General features: G+C 40.2%; 1 protein-coding gene across 7 annotated transcripts in view; it reads right to left on the reverse strand.

The window, feature by feature from the left end:
- The window catches only part of PLEKHA1 (pleckstrin homology domain containing A1), a 59689-nt gene extending 46379 nt beyond the window's left edge, over positions 1–13310 (reverse strand). For 5 of the 7 annotated variants that reach the window (XM_073904067.1, XM_073904066.1, XM_025880325.2 and 2 more), the window contains exon 1: positions 13104–13261. The gene's annotated coding sequence lies outside the window, so the exon portion shown is untranslated. Of the gene's footprint in view, positions 1–11481; positions 11580–13103; positions 13262–13286 lie in introns of those variants that run through there. The other 2 variants (XM_073904064.1, XM_073904065.1) reach the window with 2 other exon arrangements.
- Positions 13311–13515: the final 205 nt, after the last annotated feature.

Below are 13515 nucleotides of genomic sequence, written 5' to 3' on the forward strand. Positions count from 1 at the left end.
AAATCTTCCAGGACAAACAGAAACTAAAGGAATTTGCAAACATGAAACCAGCCCTACAAGAAATATTGAAAGGGGTCCTCTAAGCAAAGAGAGAGCCTAAAAGCAGCACAGACCAGAAAGGAACACAGACTATACAGGAACAGTCACCTTACAGGCAATACAATGGCACTAAATTCCTATCGTTCAATAGTTACCCTGAATGTAAATGGGCTCAATGCCCCAATCAAAAGACACAGGCTATCAGATTGGATTAAAAAACAAGACCCATCAATATGCTGTCTGCAAGAGACTCATTTTAGACCCAAAGACACCCCCAGATTGAAAGTGAGGGGGTGGAAAACCATTTACCACGCTAATGGACACCAAAAGAAAGCTGGGGTGGCTATCCTTATAACAGACAAATTAGATTTTAAACTAAAGACTGTAATAAGAGATGAGGAGGGACACTATATCCTACTTAACGGGTCTAGCCAACAAGAAGATCTAACAATTGTAAATATCTATGCCCCTAAGATGGGAGCAGCCAATTATATAAGGCAATTAATAACAAAAGCAAAGAAACACAGACAATACAATAATAGTGGGGGACTTTAACACCCCCCTCACTGAAATGGACAGATCATCTAAGCAAAAGATCAACAAGGAAATAAAGACTTTAAATGACACACTGGACCAAATGGACTTCACAGACATATTCAGAACATTCCACCCCAAAGCAATGGAATACACATTCTTCTCTAGTGCCCATGGAACATTCTCCAGAATTGATCACATCCTAGGTCACAAATCAGGTCTCAACCGGTACCAAAAGACTGGAATTATTCCCTACATATTTTCAGACCACAATGCTTTGAAACTGGAACTCAATCACAAGAGGAAAGTCGGAAAGAACTCAAATACATGGAGGCTCAAGAGCATCCTACTAAAGAATGAATGGGTCAACCAGGAAATTAAAGAAGAATTTAAAAAATTCATGGAAACCAATGAAAATGAAAACACAACTGTTCAAAATCTTTGGGATGCAGCAAAGGCAGTCCTGAGAGGAAAGTATATAGCATTACAAGCCTTTCTCAAGAAACAAGGAAGTCTCAAAAACACAACCTAACCCTACACCTAAAGGAGCTAGAGAAAAAAACAGCAAATAAAGCCTAAACCCAGCAGGGGAAGAGAAATAATAAAGATCAGAGCAGAAATCAATGAAATAGAAACCAAAAGAACAGTAGAACAGAGCAACGAAACTAGGAGCTGGTTCTTTGAAAGAATTAACAAGATTGATAAACCCCTGGCCAGACTTATCAAGAAAAGAGAAAAGACCCAAATCAACAAAACCACGAATGAAAAAGGAGAGATCACAACCAACACCAAAGACATACAAACAATTATAAGAATATATTATGAGCAACTGGGGGGGATGGGTTAGCCTGGTGATGGGTATTAAAGAGGGCACGTTCTGCATGGAGCACTGTGTATTATGCACAATGAATCATGGAACACTACATCAAAAATTAATGATGTAATGTATGATGATTAACATAACAATAAAAAATTTAAAGAAAAAAATAAAGCTTCTTAAAAAAAATTGGAGAAAGTGCTCATGACCTTGGGAGTACACAAAGATTTCTTAATTAAGACACAAAGAGCATGAGCCATATAGTAGTTGTTATATTGGACTTAAAAAAATTAAAAACTGCTCTTTGGAAGGACACTGTTAAGAAATCCAAAGACAAGCCACAGAATGAGAAAAATATTCAGTACATATATGTCTATCAAATAACTGATACCCAAGAACAGGCAAGAAATTATTACAATTCAATAATAAGAGAGGCAACCAAACAGGAAAATGGCCAAAAAATCTGAAGAGACAAGTCAGTGAAGATACAAATAGTAAACGAGCACATGAAAAGACATTCATGATCATTAGTCAGAAAAGTATTGCAAATAAAAACCATGAGATACCACAACATACCTAATAGAATGGCTAAAACAAAAACAACCCAAAAAACAACAAAACCTGACAATATCAAATGCTGACAAGAATGTGAAACAAGTGAATTCCCTCTCATACACTGCTGGTAGGATGCAAAATGGTACAGCAACTTGGAAGAACAGTTTTCAGTTTCTCATAAAGTTAAACATACCATTACAATATGACCCAACAATTCTACTGTGAACTGAAAGATGTGTTTGCACAAAAATCTGTACATGTCTACAGCAACATTATTTTAACTGGCAAAAAGCAGAAACAACCCAAATGTCCTTTGACCAATAAATGAATAAACTGTGGTATAACCAATACAATGGAATACTACTTAGCAATATAAAGCAACAAACCACTGATACATACAACATGGATGAATCTCAAATCTATTTGGCTAAGTGAAAAAAGCCAGACCAAAAAGGCTATTGGGACAGAGAACAAATTAGTAGGTGAAGACAGAGGTTGGCTTTGAAGGGTAATATTTGTAGTGATGAACTCTTTTGCATCTTAATTGTGGTGGGATACACCACTACGTAATGAATTCATCAAAACTCAGGCCTGTATACCACAGAGTAAACTTTACTACATGCCAGTTAAAAAACAAAACAAAACAAACTACAGTGATTTAAAAAAAACCATCAGAATTGCTAGGGCTTGAGGGGCACCTGGGTGGCTCAGTCGGTTAAATGTCCAACTCTTGGTTTAGGCTCAGGTCATAATCTCAGGGTTGTGAGATCGAGCCCCACACAGGGCTCCCTCCACACTCAGTGGGGAGTATGCTGGAAATTCTCTCCCTTTGCCCCTCCCCCCTACTCTCTCTCTAATAAATAAACCTTTAAAAAAAAAAGGAATTGCTAGGGCTTGGGATAAGGAAAAGGACTACAATGTTTTTTGATGTGTAACTGTTGTGTATCTCGATTGTGGTGGAGCTTACACAATTATATGCACGTCAAAACTTACAGAACTGTGCCCTAAAATGAGTAAAATTTACTGTATGTAAATTATACATCAACAATCCTGAATTTAAAAAGATACCATACACACTCACCAGATGGCTAAAATTAAGCAAAATGACAATATGATATGTTGTCAAAGATGTGGTGCATCCAGAATTTCTGTACGGTTGATGGGAACGTAAAATGATACAACCACTCTGGGAAAAGTTCTGGCAATAAAACCAAAATAATACACCTAATCTCTGACCCACCCATTCCAATCCTAGGTATTAATGCAAGCGAAATGAAAACATATATTTATGCAAAGACTAATTCACAAATATTTATAGTTTTATTTCTAATAGCCTCAAACTAGAAACAACCCAAATGTCCATCAACACACAAAGGGATAAATAAAGTGTAATCTGTCTATACAATGAAATACCATTCTACTGTGTGAAGGAACTACAGCCACATGCCACAATATAGTCAAAACTCATCAAACTGTAAACTTTAAATGGATACAGTTTATTGTATGTAACTTAAAGTTCTAAAAAGTTAATAAAAAATATCCAGCAGCAATAAAAAATTCATTGATAAAATTGACCATGCAGAACTTTTTTTAAAAAGCTTTTGCATGGCAAAAACCTGATAAGCAGTCAAAACCAGTAGAAAATATTTACAACTTATAATATGATAACATTTAAAGAGCTTGCAAAAAAAAGGGAAATATTATCGAAAGTTCAAGAGAAAAATGGGGAAAACGCATGAACAGATATTCTGCAGAAAAAGATATAAAAATGGCCCTTAAACATATAAAAAGATGCTCAACTTCATTCATAATAAGAAAAATCTCAAAATAAGAGATACAGTAGGCATTGCCACTGACACCATAAAAAAGAACCAGACTTCATGTGCCTAAGAACATGACAGCATCCATGAAACACTTCTGAAAAAAAATGCTTGAATTTGACCAAACCTCTAGATCTAACTACCAACTGATAGGAAACAGAAAACAGGGGGAAAACATGTTAAACCACACCACAGGGATTCAAACAGCAAAATCCAAACTATAAGAAATTTCTCAGGACAAGTAACATGATTTCTTCAAAAATAAATTCCAAGGGAGCAGGGGGAAAGGAACAGGAGGAAGAACCTATAAATTAAAAAACTAAGAGGCACCTGGAATGACTCAGTCGGTTGAGTGACCGACTCTTGGTTTTGGCTCAGGTTGTGATCTCAGGGTCCTGATATCCAGCCCCACGTCAGCCTCGGGGGGGGGGGGGGGGGGGGGGGGGGGAGTGTGCCTGAAATTCTCTCCCTCTGCCCCTTTCCCTGCTCCCAGGTGCACTTGCTCTCTCTCTCTCTCAAATAAATCTTTAAAAAATAAATAATAAAAGACTTAAACACAATCACAACATGTGGACCTTATATAAATCCTGTTTTTAAAAAAAAACCCTGACAGGGGCACTTGGGTGGCTCAGTCAGTTGAGCATCTGTCTTCGGCTCAGGTCATGATCTCAGGGTCCTGGGATCAAGCCCCGCCCCCCCCATCGGGCTCCCTGCTCTGTGGGGAGTCTGCTTCTCCCTTTTCCTCTCTCTGTTGCTCCCCATCCCTGCTTGTGCTTTCTCGACTCTCTCTCAAATAAAATCTTTAAAATAAATTAAATTAAAAAAACACTAACATATTTAAGAAAACTAGATATTAGGATACTGCCTAATGGTATTAAGGAAATGGATCTTTATTTTCAGTGTGATAATGTTATTGTGGTTATGTCATCAAGAAAATGAATCCTTATCAGTTAGAGGTATTTACTGATACAGACATAAAATATTACCTGCATAATCTAGGGGGAGGGAATGAAGAAGGCATGGCCTGGAGTGACAGTTGCTGGAGCTACATGATGGGTACTATGGTTATATAATTCTGTCTGCTTTTGTGGACGTTCACAACCCTTCACAACAGAAAAAAAGCTGCGTTACAGAGAGATACCATGTCTCACCTATCTCACTGGCAAAAAGTCAAAAGCTTGCCAATACTCTATATTGGTGATGCTATTAGATAACAGGGACTCTTTTACGCTGCTCATGAAAATGCAAAATGGTGCAACCCTACTGAGGTGAATACGGCACTATTTAACAAAATCACATATACATTTATCCCATAACCCAGTAACCTCACTTGGTATTATAATTCTGAAAATACTTTATATATATGATAGTATTTGATGTGCACTATAGGATAATGTAAACATATTAATGCTGTGATTATCTTGCCGTAACACTAATATATAGAATATACAATATAGAATATAAAATGTGATACCATGTAACATATATAATATAAAGTAATACAACATTTATTTGTTATTAGGAACCAAGATTTTCATGGTAACAGAAAAGATGTATAAATAAAAAAGGCAAAACTCTACATAATACATCTGAATTAGAGATATTATGAACTCATTCTTTGAAAGTATGATAGTAACAGAAAATCATCACTTTTGCAACCTTATCACTGATTTAAGTAAGGATCTTCAATGAACACTAAAACCAATATATAACAGGTTGTTAGAGAACAGAATATTCACAGTCTCAAAATATCTACCCCACAATTTTCTTATTAATATCAAAGAGGAAAATGTGTCTTTACAATGAGAGATCTTATAGCCCCCACCTTTACCAAATGCTTAATTATCTAATGACTCTAGATGCTAGGTACTAACGAATACTACCTCTTCCTAAACAGATCACATATTATATGATTCCAATGATATGAACTCCATATGGGCAAATCCGTAAAGACAGAAGTAGATTAACACTTGCCTAGGGACAGAAGGGGTGAAGGGAATAAGGAGTTGCCTAGGGATGGGAGAGGGCAGACTTCATTTTAGGGTAATAAAAATATTCTAAAATTGATTGTGGTAACAGTTGCACAATTCTGTGAATATACTAAAAACCACTCAATTGTACACCTTAAATCAGCAAATTATATCTTAATAAAGCTGTTTTTCTAAAAAAAAAAAAAAGAAAAAGAAAGAAGGAAAGAATTACAACTGTTTTTCATTCTAGATCACACCAGAAACTCTAAGAAACACTTCATCTCCCAGACCTCTGAACGTTATTAGTGTCCCAGGACGTGGCCCATGGACCTCTTCTCTGTATACACGCAGTTCCTTGGTGAGCTCACTTATCTACACAGGTCTACATACAGATGGTTTCCAACAGCTCTCTCCAGCTCTGGACATCCAGCTGAACTGCAGACTCATGTACACAACTATCTACATATCTACTTACTTAATCCAGAAGACATCTCAAACTCAAAAAACAGCATCAGATATTCCCCTTAGAAACCTGCTGTCTCAGTCCTCCTCCTCTCAGTAAATAACCACTCCCTTCTTCCAGCTGTCAGGCAAAATATCTTAAGAGTCAGACTTGCATGAATCTTCTTTCTCAGCAAATCCTGTTGGCTCCATCTTGTAAATACATCCAGAATCCCACTACTTCTCATCACTCGCATTTGGAGCCACTCTGGCCCAAGCCACCATCACCTCTCAGCTGGACGACTGTTCCTTGCTTCTGCTCTTGCCCCCTTCACTTTATTCTCAACAGAGCAGAGTGGTCCCATTAAGACATATATCCAAGTGTTTATTCAGTAAACACATACTACTACTGGCCAAGCACTGTTCCAAATATTTAAATATTAGTTTATTTAATCCTTGTAACAAATTTACAGATGAAAAAACAAAGCACAGGGAATTTTAAAAATAACTTGTCCAAGGTCATAGGTTTAGGAAGTGGCACATTCAGATTCAAACCAGAGGAGTCTAGCTCTGGAGCCCAGGCTCTTCAATACCAGGTAATGTCACTCTGCTCAAAACTCTTCAACTTTGGCTATTTATTAGAATTACCTAGCAGTTGTTAAAAATCCTGATGCCAAGGCTGGACACCACCCCCCCAGACCAATTAAATCAGAAACTCTGGAGATGGGGGGGGGGGTGCCTGGCTGGCTCACTCAGAAACACATGTGACTGCTGATCTCAAGGGTTGTAAGTTTGAGCCCTACATTGAATGTACAGATTACTTAAATAAATAAAACTTAAAAAAAAAAGAAGAAGAAAGAAACTCTGAAGATGGGATCTAGACATTAGTACATTTTTAAATCTCCCCAGATAATTCCAGTGTTCAGCCAAGGTTAAGAACCATTGTTTCAATGTGATCTCATCTCATTCAAGTAAAAATTAAAGCCTTTACAAAGACATAAAGGCCTCACCTACACACCCCACACCCTATCCCAGTCCCCCCTTGGTCACTCATCTGGCCACTGGACTCTGTACTATGTCAGACAAGCTCCCCACTCAGGGCCTTTGAACTCAAATATCACTTTCTCAGAGAAAGAGCGACGACACCCAACTTGACACTATCTAAAATTGCAAATGTGAACTGTACTGCCACTTCCTATCTGCCTTTCCTGCTTTATTCTCCTTAGCATTTGCTGCTAACAAACAGTATCATTTACGTATTTACCTATTTCTTGTCTGTTTCTCCACACTGGAGTGTAGGCTCCACAAGAGCAGTGATTTTTTTTTTTTTTTGTATTTACTATTGTTTCTTCAATGCTTAAAACAGTCCTGATCCATGGAAGGCACGCAATAACTATTTGTTGAATGTAGTATTAAGATGCCCATAATAATTGTAACAAATATTTTCTTCCTCCACAACTGTTTTATTCAATTATAATTAACATAGTGTTATATTAGTTACAGGTGTACAATATGGTGATTCAACAGCTCTATACATTACTCAGTGCTCACTGTAGTAAATGTACTCTTGATGCCTTTTGCCTACTTTACCCATCCCTCATCCACCTCCCCTCTAGCAACCACCAATTTGTTCTCTGTAGTTAAGAGCCTGGGGTTTTTTCTGTCTCTTTTTTCTTCGTTCATTTGTTTTGTATCTTCAATTCCATGTGAGTGAAATCATACGGTATTTGTCTTTACCAGACTGACTTATTTCACTTAGCATTATACCCTCTAGATCTATCCATGTTTTTGCAATGAATATTAATATTTCAGTTTCTAGATAGAAAGCTGCTTTTTCCTCGTTAGACAAGAAATCATTTAGCAGATTTAACTGACTGGTTTGCTTAGCCAATGGAAGGAAAAAGGTTCAAACACTATATTTCTATTTGTATTTCTATTTTTAGTAAAGCTAGTATGAGGCAAGAATAGATAAAATTATATTATTAAAACCTTCCCGCAAATGTATCCTCCAGTCTAAGGTATAGTTAGATCATACAAACAGTCACCAATTAACATTGTCACAGTTAATACTTCATCAGTGAGGACCCAGGAAGTAAGCCAAAAAAACAAACACAAAACAAAAATCACAGACCAAAAAAAGGAAAAATTAAATTCTGCACAGTTAGACATCATTAGGCCCACAGGGCTTCACTATTATATGTTAACCAACTAGCCTTGTTGTCCCAAATTTGCTAACACAAAGTTGAGGATTTACAGACCTCAAGGACCAAACATTTGGGAAGCCCAGCACTGACACCCCTTCCCTCACACACACCCCCCTCAGGGCTCTGGCACCATAATCAACACTTTACCATCATTTGATATAAGCATTTGACAGAAGAGAGGGAAAAAATTCGAAGTCTTCCAAGTCTTCAGGGAGAACACTTGGGAAGGAAGGAGGTATTCACCCCAAAACGGTGGCAGGAGCCCTCTAAGAGAATCATTTACCAAGAAGTGTCTATAAGGAGAGACCAGCATTCCAGTCTTTAGTTCAATGCCTACTCATGAAACAGACTGAGTGGCTGGTCTGTACTTATTTGAGCAAGGGGGGGGGGGGGGACAAAAAAAAATTAAGAAATGTAAGGGCACAAAAAGGGGGCAGATTTATGCAGCTGGCATACCACTTGGCATCATAAGGAAGTGAGTTTCCAGTGGGTTACATGGAAGCTGCAGGAGATAGCTAGACTTGAGCTGTCTTGCTGTTACCAGAAAATCTGGCTGTAGAGAGAAAAGATCCCCCAAGCACCTCACCCCCAGGAACCAGGCGGTGCGACTGACAGGTCAGGCACAAGCAGGTGGCCGTGTAGGCCCACAGCAAATTTCACATCCAGGAATTATGTGCAGTGAGAAGTCTCTGAGAGCTCACCAAAAATTCCAGTGTGGGCGCCTATCAGTGGACATCAATGGTTTGCCACTGCTAATCAAAAGAGGGCTTTAACAGCACCCGGTAAGATAGACTTGTCTTTTTCCATTTTTCTTCTTACAAGTCCCTGACGAAGTAGATCCCAGAAGAGGAAAGAGAAAGAGGAATCCTGGGAGCATACCACAATTCCTCCCCACTCCAAGTATTTCAAGTAATAAGTGGCCTGACACTGGGGCAGGGGAGGAGAACTTTAAATTGGAGATTGAAGGTTTAAACTGAAAGAGACAGACTGGCGCTTTTAATAGCTATAAATGATGGAAAAGCTATCATCTGTCCATGATGTGATGAGGTGGGGAGAGAGGGGAAAAAGGAAGACCCCACAAAACATAGTTGAAAGCAGTGAATGGTGAAAAATAAAACTGTCTTCTGTTTGTATTCCCCAAGCTCAGACTACTCAACAACCTGATGGTATATGGAACAGCATCACCGCCCTTAGTAATGAGAGCAAACACCAGACATGAAAATTCCCATGGGGGATTTACTGTACTGGATAAGATGCTACATTAGAAGTCCTCTGAGACTGCTTCTAGTTCTAAGTGCCTGAGATTGTCTTTTCTTCAAGAAGAGGGTAAACTGAACACAGAAGACAGAGTTCAATGGTTAAACTATAAGAGGCTAGATTATGTAAAAGCATAAAACCACAACTTTTTGAAAAATAAAACTATCAGACTGACAATAATAAGATTCTCATGTAGGAAAAAATATTTAAGACTCTAAGGCTTATTTAAATGCTAAAAAAATATCCCAAATGATACTGATTTTCTTTTACAGTCAAAAGACATTCCAATTCAAATTCTGATATAAAATCCCCAAAACACGGGGCACCTGGGTGGCTCAGTCGGTTAGGCGTCTGCCTTCAGGTGGTCCTGGGGTTGAGCCCCGCATCCGGCTCCCTGCTCATTGCGAAGCCTGCTTCTCCCTCTCCCTCTGCCTGCCACTTCCCCTGCTTGTGCTCTCTCTCTCTCGCAAATAAATAAAATCTTAAAAAAAAAAAAATCCCAAAACACTATTTCCCTGAATCAAAGCAATTCAGCTAATCAAAAGTCTTATCAAAATAAACAGCAAATATGTTTGCTTAAACATTTTCTAGGAATTAATTACAAGCTCACATATTCTTTATTACACAGCAGCTACTAGGAAAAAATATTACTCAGAGTTCAATGGTTTAATGTTACTCATTAAGCATAACTGAGTCCTACTGCTATAACAGTATCAACAGGAATTTTGATTTTTAAATAAAAACATCCCATATTTTTGTTTCTAAAAATAATTAAGCATTACAGACAAGCATCTAAAACCACCAGAAGTTTCTGCCCTAAGAACTCTTTTCGATACCATGTTAATACCTTTCTAAATGCTGTGTACCTAACGGTCAAAACAAACTCAGTTTTAGTATTTCTTTCCTACCAAAACCATTTTATTATATTATTGCAGGTCAGAAATATGAAAATCATCTTAAAATGTAAAATCAAAATTTAATATTAACAAAAGTAAAATGCTCAAGCATGTGGAGAAGTAGTATTTGTATATTACTTCACTTCAAAGCTGAGGCAGTTACTACTACTATAGTACTTGAAGTTTTCGATCTCATAAAAGCACAGTGTTAACTGTTGTCACATCTGAATAATTACTATATTGTATTCAGAAAACGATCTCTTCCATTCTTAAATGACAATTATTTAAACAAGAACAACAATTTAACATCCAGCAATATTTCAATATCAAAGTCTAACTTAAATTATGCTAATAAATTATTTCATAGATTTCACTCAGGGTTACAAATTATCGTACAGTCAACATAACAGTAAGTTTCGCAGTAAGACTATACGAACTTTGAGGCTTAAGTCTTTTTTGTTTTCTTTTCAAACTGCATTAGACATTTCTAGAGGAAAAGCCTCTACAAAAATGTAAAATGTTTCCATCTTTCCTAAATATTTTCCCAGGAGTCTTCAATATTGTCTCATCCTATACGTTAACAACAAATACGGGGGACTGCCCACAGCGGCTTTTTAAAGAAAAAACCCCAATGCTATTTTAATGTCCTTAAACATTTCTAAAAAGGTCCTTCCGGCTTATGAACTCATAGCAGTTTCCTAACAATTGTATACTTATCCTGTTTTACTGTCTCTCCTGGTCTATGACAAACTCAAATTGACACACCACCTCTCTTTCCTATTTTGCTACATTGCTAAAACTGGAGAATAAAAAGATACAAACCTGCTACTTCCCTCCTCCCCAAAGCAACCACAAAACTACTAATTAGCAAGATAAAGTGCCATATGAAGCAGTTTCAATTCATATAAATCACTTCTTCTCAAGTCACAAAAGTTACCCACTACTTACCACAAAAAGCCAATTCAAGCTATATCCCTTGATATTCCTTGATATGGCTCTCTCTTCAAGAGAAACCCATCAATGGATATTCCGTAGGGTTTATAGCACTATAAAATAAATTAACCATTAACTCAAATTCTGCTAAGCTCATTCTTGTTTAAACATATAAATATTCTAAAATGTAATTTTCCTTGGGAAGATTTGGTCGAGATGAGGACTATTTAAACAAACTCTATTTGGGGAAATATTTTTTTTGCCACAAGTGTATTAATATGAAAATTAGAAATATGAAAAGTAACAGGCATTTTAGTCAGAATGAATCTTATTATTTCTGAAATAACAGTTCTTCAAGTCCTTCACATTGTGAAGAAAAATGGAGCTTTACAAAATGATTTTCTGCAAGTTCTCCGATTCATAGAAAGCTGAGCCAAATTTCCCTGTAAAGTGTTTCAATGGCATTAAACTCACACAGAAAGTATGTAAGCCGAGTCCTTGCGGGGGGAGGGGGCGGGTAATAAAGCAGACTGATCAGTATTTCTAAGATAAAAAGACAATGGTTATAAACCTCACAGCGCGCTACTTGTTCCAGTCATTAAACACACAGGAAATAAGACTTTCTAGTTAGTAAACTAATTCACAAAGGCAATGACTTCATTGCCTTCATTCAGAAAGTCCTGCTGAAACAGACAACAATCAATCGTAAAATAAGAAAGCAAGTATTACAGGACTGGAAGGTGAAAAAGGGAGAGGAAAATGGCACAAACTGCGCGCATATTTCTTCCTTAAACCTCCTCTTGGATCTGCCCCCAAACTGAACAACCGAGTGCCCGGCGCAGGGCAGATGCTCGGCTTCGGGGCTTAGCATGACTAGAATTCAACAACGGCAATAAACGCTATAAATAACAAGACCGTTTTCACTCTGACAACACTTTCCCCTCTGATGATCTATCCAGGAGGGTCAATAGAAAGTATCTGAAATAAACCACAAACCACTCAGGACCTCCCCAAGGCGCTGCGGCTGGCAGCTGGCCTCGAGGCCAAAGGACCAGGATTCTTTCTGGTCGCTGCCCTGGTCCTACCTGCGTGACCTTGGGCAAGTCACTTTCAACTCTCGCCCTGGTCATCTGCACCATGAAGGTGCGAAGATAAAGCATGATTCTACGGCACAGGGCGGAGTCGATTACTGACTCGGCGAGTCCTAAAGTGAAAGCGCATTAAGCCATTAGAAAACGATGCCCAAGGCAGCTGAGCCCCCGGGGGCACAGCCCTGGAGGCTAGCCACTCCGACAGGCGTCGCCCGCCGGGAATCCCCGGACAGCTGGCCGGCGCAGGGCGCCCGGGAGCAGCGCGCGACCGTGCTTTCCAGCAGAGCCCCCGACCCGCTCGTCGGCGACCGCGACCGCCGCCGGCCTCCCTGCCCTCCCCCGCCGGACGCCGCCGAGGGCTGAGGTCAGGAAAACAATAAAGGAGTCGCGGGAAAAGGACACCGCCCCCTCCCGCCGCCCCGGAGCCCGCGCGCAGGTGAGCCAGCGCCGCGGCCTCGCCCAGGTGCAGCCGCGCGCGGCGGACACACGCGGAGAGGAGCCGCGGGAGAGCCCGGGACCCTGCGCCGCCCGCCGCCCCTCACTCACCAGCGCCCGCCGGCCCCTCGGCGGACGCGCGGTCGCCTCCCTGTTCGCCTCAGCCGGAGCAGCGCTCCCGGAGCCCGGCCCCGCCCACCCCGCCCCGGTGCGACCGCGCTCCTCACGCCCCACTTCACGTCGGCCCTCGGCCCGCAGCACCCGCACAGCCGTGGCCCCGGCTCCCACAGGCACCGAACTGCCGGAGCGGCGCCCACGACGGCCCGTCCACACACTGCGCACGCGTGCCCGCGCCGGCTCAGCCCCCAGACGGCGGCCGAGATTCCGGAGCGGCACTCCCAGCCCGCGGAGACTACAAGTCCCGGCAGGACCCGCGCGAGTCCCGGCGGCGTGGCGGGCCGGGCCTCGGGCGTCTTCCTGGTTCCAGAGGGGGTGGCCTCGGCGCGTCGGAGCGGGCTGCGCG

This window comes from Callorhinus ursinus, unplaced genomic scaffold (assembly GCF_003265705.2).
Source record: "Callorhinus ursinus isolate GAN/ISIS: 27379988/994484 unplaced genomic scaffold, GSC_fseal_2.0 scaffold20, whole genome shotgun sequence".
In the NCBI taxonomy this organism is placed as follows: domain Eukaryota; kingdom Metazoa; phylum Chordata; class Mammalia; order Carnivora; family Otariidae; genus Callorhinus; species Callorhinus ursinus.